The sequence below is a fragment of the Protopterus annectens genome, chromosome 11.part0 (assembly GCF_019279795.1).
Source record: "Protopterus annectens isolate FY-2018-M chromosome 11.part0, PAN1.0, whole genome shotgun sequence".
NCBI lineage: Eukaryota > Metazoa > Chordata > Ceratodontiformes > Protopteridae > Protopterus > Protopterus annectens.
The window spans coordinates 1,199,731,472-1,199,749,181 of NC_056745.1; positions in this window are offsets into that span (position 1 = coordinate 1,199,731,472).

The following is a 17,710-nucleotide window of genomic DNA, read 5'->3' on the forward strand; positions in this document are numbered from 1 at the left end:
TGACCACCTCTCCATATTGTTACTGCCAGCATATAAACCATTACTAACTACAGGTAGACCAACAGTAAAACAAGTAAGAGTATGGCCAGAAGGTGCAGTCTCAGCACTCCAGGACTGTTTTGAGAGCACAGACTGGAGCATATTCAAGGAGGCAGCTACTGAGAATGGGCTACATCTCAAAATGTGTGGATGATGTGACAGTCACCAAAACAATCATCACATGAGCCAACCAGAAACCTTGGTTGATGAGAGAGGTGTACAAGCTACTGAAAGCAAGGAATGCAGCCTTCAGGTCTGGAGACAGGTAAGCCCTCAGAACAGCCAGAGCAAATCTGAAGAAGGGAGTGAGGGAAGCAAAATGCGCCTATGGCAGAAAGATCCAGAGCTACTTCTCTGACCAAAAAGACCACAGGTGCTTATGGCAGGGTATCCAGTCCATAACTGACTGCAAACCCCTATCTTCGCAACATGAGGACAACAAGGAATTCCTAAATAAGCTGAATGTCTACTTCAGCAGATTTGAGGAAGGGAACAGAACAACAGCTAAGAAAATGCCCATCGGCTATAATGAGAAGATGCACACCCTCAGCCCAGCTGATGTCCAGAGGACACTTCTCAGAGTTAACCTGAGAAAAGTGGCTAGGCCTGACAATATCCTAGGGTGAGTTTTCAGGGACTGCACAGTCCAGCTAACAAATGTCCTCACAGATATCTTCAATAACTCTCTGAGTCAGAAAATTGTTCTGAAATGCTTCAAGGACACGACAATCATTCCATTACCAAAGAAGTCTCCACCATCTTGCCTAAATGACTGCTGCCCTGTAGCCCTCATCTCCACAGTGATGAAGTGCTTTGAAAGGCTGGTCATGGATGCCATAACACCTGGGCTGCCTTTTGATTTTGACCCTCTGCAGCTTGCTTACTGAGCAAACTGCTCTATGGTAGCTGCCATCTCTCTAGCACTCCAGAATAAAAATACCTACATGACGGTACTATTCATTGACTTCAGTTCTACTTTTAACACGGTCATCCCTCTTCATCTGGTAATAAAGCTACTCCAACTAGGAGTCAGCACTCCACTTTGTAACTGGATTCGTGACTTTCTGACATACAGACCTCAGAAAGTGTGCACAGGAAATAACTCCTCAGATAGCATCAGTCTTAACACAAGGATGTGTACCAAGTCCCTTGTTGTTCACCCTGTTATCACACGATTGTACAGCCAGGTACAATACAAACCATATCATCAAGTTTGCTGATGACACAGTGGTGGTGGGCCTCATTAGGAACAATGATGAAACATCATATACAGATGAAGTGGATCAACTGATTACCTGGTGTAGAAATAACAATTAGCACTAAATATAAACAAGACAAAAGAGATAATTGTGGACTACATTGCAAGGAACATTCTCTCCTCACCATCAATGGGGAAACAGTGGAAAGAGTGAGAAGCACAAAGTTTCTGGGAGTGCACATTGATGAGGAGTTGTCTTGGAACACCAATACAAATGCTATAGTCAAGAAAGTGCACCAGCAATTGCACTTTTTGAGAAGGCTGAGGAGAGTGAATCTCCCATAAACAGTTGTCACCACTTTCTACAGAGGTACTATAGAAAGCATCCTGACAAACAGTCTCGTAGTATGGTATGGAAGCTGCTTGACCTCTGAGCACAAATCCCACCAGAGAGTGGTGAAGACAGCCTTGAGAATCATCAAGACCACCTTGCCATCTATCCATGACTTGTACTTATCCAGATGTCTCGGCAGGGCCAGAAGAATAATTAAAGACTGCACTCACTCTGTTTACAGACTGTCCCTGCATCTATCATCCAGAAAACACTTCAGAAGCATATGTTACAGAACTACGAGATTCAGGAACAGCTTTTTCCCTAATGTCATCAGGCTGCTGAACTCTAGTAACAACTATGCTGCATAATGCCCATCTTGGTCAGTAGAAACTGTAGTAGTTTGTCTTATATTGTGCATTAACCTGGTTATTGGTCTCATCTAATACTTAGTGCAATATTCACCATGACTGTTAACTTATAGGCCATAAATATATAACTTATAGACAATGCAATAAAATATTCTTTCAGTGCAATACATGTTACAAATTCATAAATTAACTATAGTACAATACTCTAAGGTACATAGTGCAATACTCTAATGTTCACAGTGCAATACTTAAATGTCTCTTTCTGTGCAAGGATCAATGCAATGTCTTAACCAAGTACCTGTGCAATACTAAAGTCTCATACAAGTAAGTGCTTCATATTATGTGCAGTATTAGTTTGTCTACCTGCATGACTGTGATATAATAGCTAGTTATTATATGTGTAAATATCTTGAAAATAGTCCATATGTTGTCTGCACATTCAGTCCAGAGACAGAATTTCATTCAGTTTTTGCACTTGTGTGATTTCTGAATGACAATAAAGTTTACTTTGACTTTGACTTTAGTAAAAGAGATAAAACAACTTGAACTGGGATCTTTAGAAATGGTAGGAGCAAACTGCATAGAAAAAAATGAGAATTGTGGGAACAATACATGCAGAGGAGGAACGAGGTTTAAAAGAAGGCAGGATTTGAATGGGCTATGAAATGTTTGACTGACAATGACTAATGTTTGTAACTAAAAGTATGTCAATATGGTTTGTGATGTATAATGTTTACAACTACAATTATGCCAATATGGTTTGATTTCATTTCTATAAATGTATGACTGCCTATGTCACAAGTGATATTTTAATAAGGATGGTTCTTGTTTAAAAAAATATGCATAAGGCTTGGGATTTTTTTATTGAAAGTATGTCAAAGGAATTGTTATACCCCAAAGAGACTTCAAAGAATTTTTCATCAGGTAGATAGCAAAGGCTGGAGGTGTCATGGGTTGTAACTAAGGAAATGAATCTTCTGAGCTAGGACACATGGTCAAAACTACCTAGACACAGTAAGGCCTTACTAAGTTTAATACTATTGGCTACAAAAAAGAAGGCAATTACAAGACATTGGGACTCAAATTCTAAAGTAAATATAATGGAAACACTGACTATTGTAAAGTAGATAAAAGAACTGAAGGTGGGATCACTAGAAAAGGGAAGGAACAGATACATATAAATACATGGAATTTGTAGGGACAGCACATGATGAATAATGTTCAGGAGGAGTGAGGTTTAAAGGAAGCAAGAGTTTAGCAATTTATGTAATGTTGGAGTGAATGTAACTGTTAAAAAGAAAGACATATATAAAGATAAAACTGTTAGTGTGGTTTGTTTTCTTTTCTACTAATGTATGCATGTCTATGTCTTAAGTGAGAATTTAATAATGGTGGTTTAAAAAAATTACAGGAGCAGGAGGTGAGAGAAAGTTTATTAAGAAATAAAATGAACATTCTCAGGGATGCCAGTGAGAACTAAATAACAGAACATAAGAGAGACAGCTCTGGAATGAAGGTTAGACCGAGACCTTGCAGAGTACCAGGGTCACAAAAAGAAGTTAGCAAGAGAAGAACCTCAAAAAAATGCTCCAACTACGTGTGACAGAAGAGTCACAGGGTGAATGGAGTTGCTCATTCGTGCTAGTTTCTAAACATCATGTAAGTATTAGATTCTGTACTGAATTTAGGAAACTGAATAATAATTTGATATTTGATAACTATCTTGTGCTCAAAATGAATGAGTTGATCGAGAACTTAAGGAAGGAGAAATACCTGACAGCACTAGTGTTTATAAAGGTATACTGGCAGATACCATTTCCCCCCCTGCCAAATGCAAAAAACACGTTTTATAACCCGTGATGAAGTATTACAGTACAACAATGTTGCTGTTTGGCTCCAGATATATTTCAGAGGCTGATGGATAAAATATTGAAGACCTAATCACATTATGCTGCTGCTTTCAGAGAAGCAGGAATTTCACTTGCCTAAATTACAGGCCATGTTAGAATATATAAGGCAGGTAGGCTAGGTGGTAAATGCTAAGAAAAGTAACCTGGGTATGGGAGAAGTTAAGTACTTTGGGTACCTTACAGGAAGAAGAGTGGTAAAACCACATTTTTGAACAAAAACAGTCCATAAAAAAACTGGTCCGTGCTCCCATTGAGAGACAGGTGAATGCTTTTTGGAATAAGTGAGTACTGTAGAATGATTGTGCCTAATTGTGCAATTACTGACTGTCCTTTGATGGCTGTCATGAAAGGTAAAGATCCAATCAAGCTGCAATTGTCTCAATGTAGATGGAGCATTTAATGAACCTTACTCAATTTCCTAAAGTCATTACAAAATCTTGTACTTTAATCAGGATTAGCAAATGAGGAAATCTGTTCTGGACCTTTGTTAATAACTCCTGATTTCAGAAAAGCGATTGCCTTATATACTGGCACGTCAGAGGTAGGGTTTAGAGGGCAATACTATCATGGGACAACACCTGTGTCAGTATCAGTCGAAAGCTGAGCAATGCAGAAAAGAGAGGTTCAGCTACTCAAAGAGTGCCTTGTAATAAAAGGGGCATCTTTATTCTTTGAAATACTATTTTTATATTTTTTTTTAGTAAAGCACTTCATTTTGGTAACATATCATGTCCCTGTGCAATGGTTTAAGTAGACAAAATGATAACAATGCAAAGTTGTGCCAATTGGCATTATCTCTCCAACTGTTTATTTAAACAGTGACCCACAGACATGGACTGGGTAACAGAAATAAAAAGGGGTTGACCAGAGACTGCAATCTATCATTCTGATACCAAAGTCTCTAGTTTTGTGCTAGGTAGGGGGTCATTCTAACATGCTGCTTAGAAAAATATGGATTGTGCCTTGCTTACAGAGCTGGAAGAAGTAGAGTGTGGAAGAGGGCCACAGCCTTGGGTAAGTGGATGGTGGATATTAGGTGAAAGCAAACTAAGGTAGTGCTTATTTTTGTTAGTGACTGCAAAGCCCAGCGGTGTATTAGTTTTTTCTTGACCTATTAGAACAAATCTATGTTTTTATATATGTTTTTCTTGTATCTCTTTGCATTTACCATATATATGTGCATATCAAGTACTATGATTCTCCTTTCTTTTTAGTGTCTACTGTCTTTGTGCCAGTCTTTGTCTGCTTCAGACTGTTTTCCATCAGGGCATCTAATAGGTCCTGCACCATCTTTACTATGGTTAGGGGGACTTCCCAGTTCACTTATGGGATAATAAGATCCTCAGTGAGTACAGCTGCTCTACATTTTTGCCCATCTACTAATCCTAAGTTTGAGCTTGCCCTGTTCATTTCTGCATTTGGTGGTCTGCATATAACAACTACCCACCAGGGGACCCCCTGTCTCACCTTCCACTGTCAAAGTCAACACTTTAGTGTATCTCTTCTTGTTGCTATCATCATTTTTCATTTATTTACTATCCATGCATCTAATTTCATCTCTAATGATGGTATATATATATATATATATATATATATATATATATATATATATATATATTGGAGTTTTTCTCGTACTGCCTCTGCTAAGAATGCTCTTTGCCTAGAAAGACATTGTGATAAGCAATAGAAAGCACAGAGTTGTCCACAGTGCATTTAACATGTCCTGAATATACAGCACCATCTCATGTTTTTTGTTTTCCTTGAGCCATCTCCACACCTTGAATTCAGGTATCAGCATGTTATAGTGGAGTCATGTCATTCTGTCAGTGCCCACACAATCAAATCCAGCTAAAAATATGCTAAACTCTTCAAAAAATAAATATGTAATAAACCAAGATCATCTCCTCATTGCTAAAGTGATAAACTCATGTCTAGCTATAGCTTTGGAGAGACTATACCCACTTGTATCCTTAATGCGGAGGGCTTCAAGGCCCTCCTCTGTTGTATATTAACTCTGTGGTCGCACAATTAAAAGGGTGTCCATGATCAGAGTAAGACTGAACTGTGTAATTTCAATATAACACAATTCCTTTTTGGGTTTAAATAAAACCCCTGGGCATTGCTACTGAACCTTTTTGATACATGAAGCTTTTATCTGTGTAACTTCAAGCTAAAGACATTCACAAATTGCCTTCAGTAGTACTACATGCTTCACAATACTTACAGTTTTGTTATGTGTTTCTGACTTCAGTTTAGCATGAGGCAACTTGAACGAAGAGGATATCACATCTAATTGAAGACTCAAGAAAACTAAATACTTAACTGGGCCTTTCAGTTTATACTGGGCAAGCAGAACCCCTAGTTGGTGACATAGTTCCAAGACTATATAAAAGGCTTCCTGCATACCCTGCTCCTCTTCCCCCCACAATTAAGAAATCATTGAAACAGTGGTCAGCCCACTGCTTGAGGACTCTCTGCTGATAACACCAATGAAGTATAGTACTGAACTTTTTGAAGGTGGTATATGCCACAGCACAGCCCATGGACATGGTCATAAAAATATAAAAGCAACCCTCAAACTGCATACCTAACAAAGGCCACTTCTGTTTGTGAAGTGGAGATAAATGAAAGGCCAACTCAACATCCAACTTTGCAATCCATGGGATATCAAACTGTCTGATGAGTTGTATACCATCATCTAAAGAAGAATACTGGACCTTAAACTCACTTTTGTTGATATATTCATTCACCGAGGACCCCTGCTGGAACAACAGATGATCAATTAAATGGAATGCATCTCTGAATTAAACAGAAATCACCTTCCTTCTTTTGAACAAAATCCAACATTAAAATTTGAAAGGTGGAAACTGAAAAGGGCCAACTACTCTCCCCTCATATATATCCTTATTCAATAACTCCTTCATAATGTCTACCATATCCTCAACTGAACTTTGATTCTTGTGACTTAAAGCTTTTATGAAAGCATTCTGTTTGAAAGAGAATCCTGAGATAAAGCCATGCAACAGTTTCTGACTAACTTAACAGTCAGGGTAGTCATTCAACAAATGAGCTAAAATGTCAGGCCTAATGTGTGAATGAATAAATATGTGACTGTTAGTATTCACAAAAGAATATTCTCTACACAAAAGCCTCAAAAGTATGCTATTCCTTAATGCCCTTGGCTTGCCAAAGTGCCTAACTGCTTGACACCCAAGGCATTATCTTGCCTGTACAAACTGGACTCCACCCTGAGCAACATTTGGCAGCTGAATGGCCACCATCACAGTGTGAACACACATGATCAAATGTACAAGGGGCATGCACACTTCCCTATACTGACAGCCCATCAGGACTTGGGTATGGATGCTGTTTCATTATCAACACCCAGTAAAATTGTCTTAGCCCTGTCAATCATAACCCCTAACCAAGTGTCGGTATACTGCTCATCCTATCTCAAGGACCAGACCTACATTTAAAAAATTTTTGGTCATACCAGAGAAAATCCAATCCAACTCTCAACTAATGAGCTTCCTACAATGTTAATTAAAAATGGCAAAGCTTGTGATAGCTCCCTTTAATTGACTACCGCCATGTAGTGTACAAAACCCATGACACAGTTGTCCTAGGCTTTGTCTCTAAATTTGTTTAACTTCCTCTTGCCTAAAGCTGCTAGAGATGATAGTAAGTCCTTGGACCCAGGCCCTCTGGCATCCAAAATAAAATGAAACTCATGCATGTCAGCACAGTCAAAAATGTCTACATATTCCCCAGCCAAATTCTTTCTTGGACCAAATTGGGGATATGAGCAGTGATCACCACACACTGTTGAACACTACCATGTGCCTGAGAATCAACTAAACCATGACTGTCAATAGCTAAACGTTTAGGACCAGCACAAATTCTGCTCAGTTGCTTGAAAGTTAAAGGCAAATGGAAAAATGCCACCCTGTTGGGAACAGTAACATCCAAATTGTCATCTTCTGCCTATCCACTGCCCACCTGAACACTGGCTAATCCTTTCTCAGCAGCAAGGAATGCCTATGCCAGGCTTTTATTGTATTTTTTTTAATTTATATAAGCAATCTTTTGGACAGCCAGAATAAAATACCAAAGCAACAAAACGAAAGGACCAACCAACTTCCTGACATAGATCTAACAATGAATATATTAAATATAACAGAATAAATGGAAAACTACCCAAGGACTGTGAAAGCACTAAAGGCACCTAGAGGCTGCAGACACACACACACACACACACACACACACACACACACACACACACACACACACACACACACACACACACACACACACACACACACCACAGAACTTTCAAAAGAAGTTAAGGAAAGAAACCAAAGCAACACACACAAAAAAACAAAAACAAACCTTTGCTCCACTAGTGGCTTGAATGCAGGACCTTTCAAGCCAAATGCACATCAGCTATTAAGCCACAACAGCTCTACTCAAAATGTCCATAAAGGAACTAATAACCAGCCAATAAAAAGCAGAACTGAGAGATGGGAGCATTACGATAATTGTGGAAACTATGGAATAAACAAAACCCTGCATGATATCTTGTGCACTTTCATAGCCATTGTGCCCATACTTCTACGTACTCATATTTCTTGTTTTTTTTTACTACACAAAGTGATTGGTACCTGGCAAGGCAGGTGATCTAATATTTAAAAAAGGGTCCAGGTCAAAAGCAGGAAAGTGGACAATAAGATCAGGTCAGCGGGGAGAGGGTCCCATGCAAAGTCCTGCCCACCACAGGACTCCACTAATCAGAGGAAATCTAAACAAAAAAGATTCACAAGAGAGGGAACAATTAAAAAAAACACTAGTAAACCATAAAAGCAGCTAAAACCCCTCTTTTCCAAAGAGACAAAGAGGAAGGCACACACTGGGAGCCAACCCTGCGACACCCAACAAACAATGGGGAAATCACACTCCCAAACCTTTCCTCAAGGCAATCATGACAGGAATGCCAACTGGGAACAAAAAAAAAACTGCTAAATTTCTGAAACTCTGAAAATGTCAAAAGAATGACTCAGAGAAGTATTTTATCATTGCTCTCATAAACTCAGAGTTACAACCACAGCTCCTGCACCAACCTTAATTTTCTGAATGATACTGAATCCGCATCCCACATGATTACCACAATTTATGGAACTCAACAGTCAGTGACCTGTCAGACAACACACATCTTGACAAGAACAGAACAAAAATCTGAGGGGGAGATGCAACAATGAAAGGAAACTGCACAGGGGCACCAGACCAAACCCCAAAATGTATTACACTGCCTTAACCACACAGAATCCATGAATGGCAGTTCCAGGCTCTAGCAGCCAGATAACCCCATCAATCCAACAGAGGAATACATACAAATGCAGACAACAAAGAGAAAAAAGGTGGCCAAACATACAAGAAAACTCTATAATCCATTCTAAATGTTGAAAAAATATTAATTATCACCAGCAGCTCCCAAAACCCAAATTATATTTCTGTTTTTTTTTTGTTTTGTTTTTGTATCTGTCTAAAAGATACCTGAAGACTAACCAGCTTACCAAACTATTCAAGAGTGATCTAATTCGGCAGCTGATACACTGAAACTGATGGTGTATGCACTCAGGCAAGTCATAAATACTGGGTATAACCCCTAAAACCATTACGTCATAGCATCCTAATCAATGGGGTGGGGGTCAGGACAAGTGAGTCTGCTCCCCAAACTTTACATATGGGGTGTATTTCTGAATGTCTGAATGTGTAACCTTTTAGGTACATGTCAGTGTTAGACTTTCTGAACAGGATGTCAGTTCTGGTTAAGTTGCTATATAAAAACAAGAAACAATCCAGTCCAGAATCCAAAAATGACAAAGAATGTATTAAACCTCTACCACCTCGGCAAATGCGTTCAATGGAGTAGAAAAAAAATCTCATCACAGTACACAAGCTAAAATACTGAAACCAATTAACCAATTAAATAATTAAGTCAGATCAAATTAAAACTTTACAGTTACATTCCACATTAATACCAGCAGGACTTAGGGCACAATATTTCAAAATAAATATAGTTTCTTTATATAAAAGTGTTTTCTTTATTCCAGTACCATATTCACTTAAAACAACATGCTCTAAAACTGTACCCTGAAGTCCCACTGGATTTCCATTGTGATATTTTTTAAAAAGCACGGAGGCTCTTGTATATGCTTAAATGCCCTTGTGATATGTTTTATATAGGTGAGAACAAGAGGGCTTTCAAGTTGAGATTACAGGAACATGTTAGAGATATTAAAAATGGTAGACTTGAAAGCCCTCTTTCTCTACATTTTAAAAAATATCATGGAATGTAACTGGAATGTTTTAATTTGATATGACTTAATTATTTAATTGGTTAATTGGTTTCAGTATTTTTGCTTGTGTATTGTAATGAGATTTTTTGTACTCCATTGAAGGCATTTGCTGAGGCACTAGAGGTTTAATAAATTCGTTGCCATTTTTGGATTCTGAACTGGACTGTTTCTGTAGTTTTTATATTTTTTAATTATTTGTTGTCATTTTGGATATTTAATATGTCCAGTGATCCATCTTTTAACTTGTAGAGAAATTTTAGGCAAGATTTCAATGATTCCACCCAGAGGACAATTGAACAATATGCAGTATAGGTGAATGACCATAATGAATGAACCCACGGACGTGAAGAAGATTCTGCTAAGCCCTGGGTTAACTTTTTGCAGGATGAGCATAATAAAAGAACCACTAATCCTTTCTCATCAACTGGGCAGCATATGAGTGGGTCTTTACCTGCTGAAACACAGGAACTATATGAAAAATTGGACCAGTTAATGTCCAAATAACTTGCAGTACATCTTAATTTCCTAAGTTTACAGTGCTACTTAGAACAAGATATAACACCGAGGGGATTGAGGACTTTTAAAAGTCCTTCTATGCCTTTTGACCTCAAAGATGAGAATGACAAAAGATTCCATGTAAGATGGATTGCTGCTGCTCATAGTTGCAATGTAGGGTGGATTAATATTCTGGTGGAGAGGGACAGATGAAACAACATCAATTAAAAGAAGATATCACCACAGTTTGTGAATCCCTCTCAAACACGATGGGCCTTGCTCAGGTGGAACAGTGTCTAAGCGATATTAAAATCAAGTTGGTGGATTTAGAAAAAGAACAGCTGGATACAAAAAATATAAACTACAGAGGGATTTAAAAGATTATAACAATGGTGTGGCTTTTATTTGGATAAGCAATAAAAAGCGATGCCAGAGAGACATCCGGTTTTCTGAACCGGAAGAAGGTGCACAACAGTATGGCAACTTAGGTGTAGGGTCCAAAGTTTCTACTGAATGGGAAAGTGATAATGCAAATTATCCAGCATTACTGGTGGCCCAGGACACTAACTATATGAATAATACTTTTAGGAAAGGGAGAAGAACTGGAAACTATGGAAATAAGAGAACAAAAACTGTTAATGAATCCAGCAAGAAGTGTGTATATGAAGGACAAGAACATCCACAACAAAGGTACAAATGAGTTAAATGGAATTAATTCTGGGATGTGCTTGTGTCAATCAATATGCTGTGAATTTGTCTGGATAGGAGTTAAATGACTATGAAAACAGAAGTACTTAATCATGGTTTTAAATGTATTCCAATGATAATACATCAATTATATATGCTGAAAAAAGACATGTTTTGTTTGATTCGGAAGTTACATCTTATGCATTTTTTTATGCAGAATGATAATAAAAATTTCTCTGACAATTTAAATATAAGTATGCAGGATGACTTAGGTGAGAGTTTTTATTCTTGTGTTTCAGAGTTGGAAGATGGTGGAGTTTTAAATGCTTACTGTAAATTATATACTTCTAGAGTAATGTGTAAAACTTAGTTTATTCCACCTTTTTCGTGAGGACATTCAGTAGTTTTCCTCTATGCTTAATTTTGCATTGGAATCTATTTATAGTGATTTTATTAAAAATAAAAATAAGATTAAATATAATTTAACTAAATTAGAATGGGAAGCCCTACAGAACTTAAGTAGAAAGGAAGAATTAATTTTTAAACCTGCTGATAAGGGAAACAAAATAGTGATACTACATTTTGTACAATATCTTAAGATGTGTTACGACCATTTGGATGATAGTAAAACATATGAAAAAGGTGATATGAGTGAGTATCAAGACACCCTAGAAAAATATCAGGATTTATTAAATAAGGGATTAAGATTAGGCTATTTTTCACAGGATGATGTTAGTACAAGATTTAGTATGAAAGGTTGTAAACTAGCCAGATTTTACTGTCTCCCTAAAATTCACAAAAATGTTAGAGACCCCCCTGGACATCCTATAGTATATGCATGCAATTATTTTTTAAATAAAATTGGTATTTTTTTGCATAATTTTCTTTTGCCTTATGTTAGTAAACAGGCATCCTACATTAATGATAGTTTTGATTCTTTGAATAAAATACTTGACTTGGAATGGTTTGACAACATGCATTGGCTAACAATTGATGTGAAAAGTTTGTATACTAGCATTCAACATCAGTTTGGAATGGAAGCACTAGAGAAGGCTATGGCAGATTGTTCCCTGTCATATTATGTAATTGAACTAACCGAATTTTGTTTGAGAAATTACTACTTTGAATTTAATAGGGAATTGTTCCATCAGTTGCAAGGCATGGCAATGGGGCCACCTTTTGCCCCCATGTATGCCAATATTAGGATGAGACTGTTTGAAGTTGAGTGTTTATATAAGCATGATTTTTCTAAGCAAAATGTTGTCAAATATTACAGATATTACAGATATTACAGACAATTTGTTTTTTGTATGTAGGGGATCAAGAAAAGGTCAAACACTTTATAAATGATATTCAGCAGAACAGATTCACTTTACATTTTGATGGCCTTCAGTACTGTAGAAAGGTGACATTTTTGGATGTATATTTAGAAAGTTGATTTGATGGTAAAGTAATAAGTAAGGTGTGCAGGAAATCTGAGGATGGTACTCATTTCTTAGATGCTCCTGGTTGTCACCTTCATCATTTATTGAGGTCATTACCTTATGAGGAGTTGTTACTGATAAAATGATTATGTAATAACAGTACTGAAGAACAGAAGGAGTTGTGTAAAACACCTGAAATGTTTATAAAGATAGGGTACTGTAAAGATGCAGTGAATGAGTCACTAAGCAAAGTTAAACAAAATATTGAGAATAACATACAGGGACTAAAAATAATAATAGAATGGTGCTTACTGAAGGGCCTGATGATAGTTTACAAAATATATATGTAGTGATTACATATGATATGTTATCTGAAGAGGTGAAGAAAATGATTAAGTATTATTGGGGCTTCCTGTTTAAATTTAAGGAATTTTCAAATAAGTTGTGTAAGGTGTTTTCTTTTTGCAGAGGAAGAAGTATTAAGGATATACTTGTACATTGTAAATTTTTGGTTCCTGACTATAGAATCAATGTAGGTCCTAATATGTTAGGAACATTTCCATGTGGTAGATGTAGATTTGTGGTTAGGACCTTTGCAAAAATTAATGAGACACATTTTAATGTTAATGGAATGTTTTCTTGTAACACTGAGGCTATTGTATATGCTTTAAAATGCTCTTGTGATATGTTTTATAAAGGTTAGAGCAAGAGGGCTTTCAAATTAAGATTACAGGAACATGTTAGAGATATTAAAAATGGTAGACTTGAAATCCCTCTTGCTCTACATTTTAAAAAAAATATCATAATGGAAATCCAGAGGGACTTCAGGGTACAGTTTTAGAGCATGTTGTTTTAAGTGAATATGGTAATGGAATAAAGAAAAAAAGCTGATATATAGAAACTATATTATGAAATATGGAATACTGCGGTGGTGGTGCTGCGGTAGCGTTTGTGCCTCACAGTAAGACGTCCTGTTCGATTCTCAGCTAGAGCATCTTCTGTGTGGAGACATGCGTGAATGGGCGTACCTTCGTTGAAGGTTGTGCGTCAGAGCTGGCAACTCGGCACATAAAAATCTACTGCAATCATTAGCAGACTGGAGTTCTGCTGTGGCTACCCCTAACCGGGAAAAGCCGAAAGACACAACAACATTTATTTTAAAATATGGTACCTTGGCCCCTGCTGGTATTAATGTGTACTGTAACTAGAAAGTTTTAATTTGATCTGACTTAATTATTTAATTGGTTAATTGGTTTCAGTATTTTAGCTTGTGTATTGTGATGAGATTTTTTGTACTCCATTGAAGGCATTTGCCGAGGTGCTAGAGGTTTAATAAATTCTTTGGTATTTTTGGATTCTGGACTGGACTGTTTCTGTTGTTCTAATATATTTTTAATTCTTTTTGTCATTTTGGATTAGTTTAGTTGCTAGTTTGAGCAGTCTTGCTTGTGTGCTTATTCCCAAAAACTGCAGTTATTGTACACCTTTCACTTGAGCTGATAGAATAATAATTTGCTGAGCCAAGACATTTTTTTTTCTGAGAAAATAATATCTTTTAGTGTACATACATCTCTTATGGAGATCAGGGCAAAATGCACATTTAGTAAAACATATAAGGGGCCTACTCCAAATAATCGAAGTTGCAGAACATCGAACCTCATATGAGCAAGAGCAAGATTGTCAAAGTTCTGCAACATCTAACAATCTGAATGGAGAATGTCGTACAGCTCAGAACAGGAAATTTACAGTTTTCCCTTGCTGTAGTACGATTTGGGAGTTGGTATATTTAAGTAGCAGTGGGTGTAAGGGATACAGGGGACTTGTCTCCCCTGGTATAAATGTAAAAGAAGACTTGTTTTCTTATTATTTTTTTTTTATTTAATGTTCAGTGTTACAGATCTTCAGTCATCTGGTCTTCAACCATATGATGTTTGGTGTTCTGCAACTTCAATCATTTGAAGTAGACCCCATATAAGATACAGTTAAAATCATACATATACACATCAGTTTACTTGTGTGTGTGTGTATATATACATATATATATATATATATATATATATATATATATATATATATATGTGTGTGTGTGTGTGTGTGTGTGTGTGTGTGTGTGTGTGTGTGTGTGTGCATGTTTGTGTGTGTGAAGATGCAATTGTTGTATCAGTAGATCATAAAACATTTTGAATGACGTAGTATACTCATGAAGCCCAAATCAGGCGCTGACACTTTTAGCATTTATGCTTTGGATTTTAGAGATGTTAATGGGATTTCTGGTCAGCAGGTGCCACTATAAATTCTCTCTTAAGCCATAAGTCAGTTTATAAGTAGTACTGATACAATTAAAAATGTTTTTGTCAGTGATAAGTTCATGAAATCTTGAACCAGAAGCCAAGATGCTAGCTGACATTTTGTATGAGCTTGGTAACTTGCAGAGCACTGAAAAATGTATGTCAACATGTTTGACCCACTTCTTATACAGCTTACACTACAGCTGTTGTATTTAAAACATATTTCATGTCACTGCAGTGGTTATAGACAATCCACAGGTGAGCTCTAGACATGGACTAGTGGTAGGCTTACTGCTTGTTACTGACATATGTGCACAAATGCATATCAGCGTACAAAAGCACACACACACACACACACACACACACACACACACACACACACACACACACACACAAAGACTTAGACTGTAACATGCAATACTGCAGATGTGATCTCATCAGTTATTTACAGAGGGAGATTATGTTCTTATTTTCTACTGGCACTCCCTTTCCTTGTTACTTCCATACTTCCTCCCGCAAATGTACACACTGCATTTTTTAACCCTCTTCAACCTGATCTTCCAGTCATACTGGCTCCCAAATGACCCATTTATTCTACCAACATTTTTAGGGGTGTACCCCACATCTCACCATGACAGGTTTTCACTTTCTGGAGTTAGTAATCACACCTTATTTCCAGGCAATGGGAGGCAACAGATGGTCTCCATTTATTCACCACACACAGCTTCCTGAACTTTTTGCTGCAGTCAATGTCCCCAGCATTCGCGAGTTTAAGCCACAGTGTCCAGTACATACTTTGCTGGACTTTAACAGCATGGTGCACTCATTCTCTCAAACATACATCCATGCTATCTTATGATGTGTCATAGTGCCCTGAGATCCCTTAATCCTGGGTGCCTATTCCCCTAGCCTCTGTTATGAGTTGTTCTTAGTGGGGTTGTTCCCTCACAATGCTAGCCTTAGACAGCCAAGGTGGTTGCTAGCAACTTAATTCCTACACCCAGTTCTTACAGATGACAGGTTTAGTCAGAATATGACACTGACACCATGGTCAAGTGTCAGTTTTCTTTTTGCTATACATTCAATAACACAATTACATTACATTTCCCCCATAGAATGCTGCCCTTCAGATCATCTGATATTTCTATGCCATAGTCCTCTTCTATTTGGTCATTAGTGCTTCAGCTCCCACTATACGATCCTTCCTTATGTTTATTTTACTTAGGTACGTAATAAAATTGATGCTACCAAGGCGGTGGTATATTTATCAAAATGTTATAAATCCCCAGCATTTTATGATGGGAAAACAGAGAACCCATGCACCCCCTAAGAAAGAAACAATACAATGAGAAAAACACATTATATTAAATTCTGTGAGTTGTCATAATTTTAGAAAATTTACTTGTGGTATACTTGATATAATACAACTGAGTCCAAGAGGTGGAGCCTGGTAATTGCATTTGGAGTTTATTGATTTGCTGTGGCAAAACTTGATGCAGCACATAAACCTGGTCTCAGTGAATGCATTTCTATAGATCCTGTATTAAAACTAAGGAAAGCTAAACTGTAAGTATTTTAAAACTGGGATTTGGTTAGATTTTAAAAAGAAGCAATTTTAAAGTGAAATTTTATAAATAGTACAACACATAATTTTATAATTACACAATTGTTTAATTTTCCTTGTGAGTACTGTGACTTCAAATTGCGATGGACTGAACAATGTACAAATTTTCTTTGTGGGTACTGTGATTTTAAAATTGTGATGGAGTGACTGATGTACATTATTTAAAAGGGAGAGTGAAGGATTTGGTAGAGTTCTGATGAAGTCTTTGTCATTTGAGTTGCACAGAAGAGCTTAACATTATTTTCAATAAATGTATACTTTTTAGTATTTATGGATCATCTTTTGGCATTTCCTTCTCTAGATTCTTTATGGTTGTGGCTGAATTTCTTTCACACCATGTTTCACATGTTGTTCGGTTAAAAAATATAAATTATATATCTATACATGTGTGTGTTTGTATATATATATATATATATATATATATATATATATATATATAGAGAGAGAGAGAGAGAGAGCGAGATGAACATTTGGAATATTGAACATTGCTTTTACCAGGTTAAGAGACTGAATTCTGTTACTACTGGATATTGCCAGCATCTGTGTGAGGTCACTGTAGAGCAGGGAATGGGAATTTGTCCTTTCACTGGTGTTTTGCAATCTTGGAATAGGTCTGTATAAATTGCAGTGGGTGTGGGGAGTGCAGGGGGCTTGGACCTTGCATAAATTGCATAAAATTGTTTTTAAGTTTTTGTTTTAATTTTTTCTGGGGTTCAGTCTTTTGAGATTAATATTTTTGCTTTTGAACATCTTCTTGTTCAGTATTATGACATGTAAAACGTAGCAAAACTCACTCCATTGATTAAAACAAATACAAAAAAGTCATAAAAGAAGCAAAGAGTGTTTTCTGGGAGAGACAAGCCCCTCCCACGCACACCCCCACTACTTTAAATATACCAACTCTGAGATGGCACAATAGTGGGGGGAAAGGCAGCTTCCCTTATCTAACTGTGTGTGATCTCGCATAGGACACCCAAATTGCTGCAA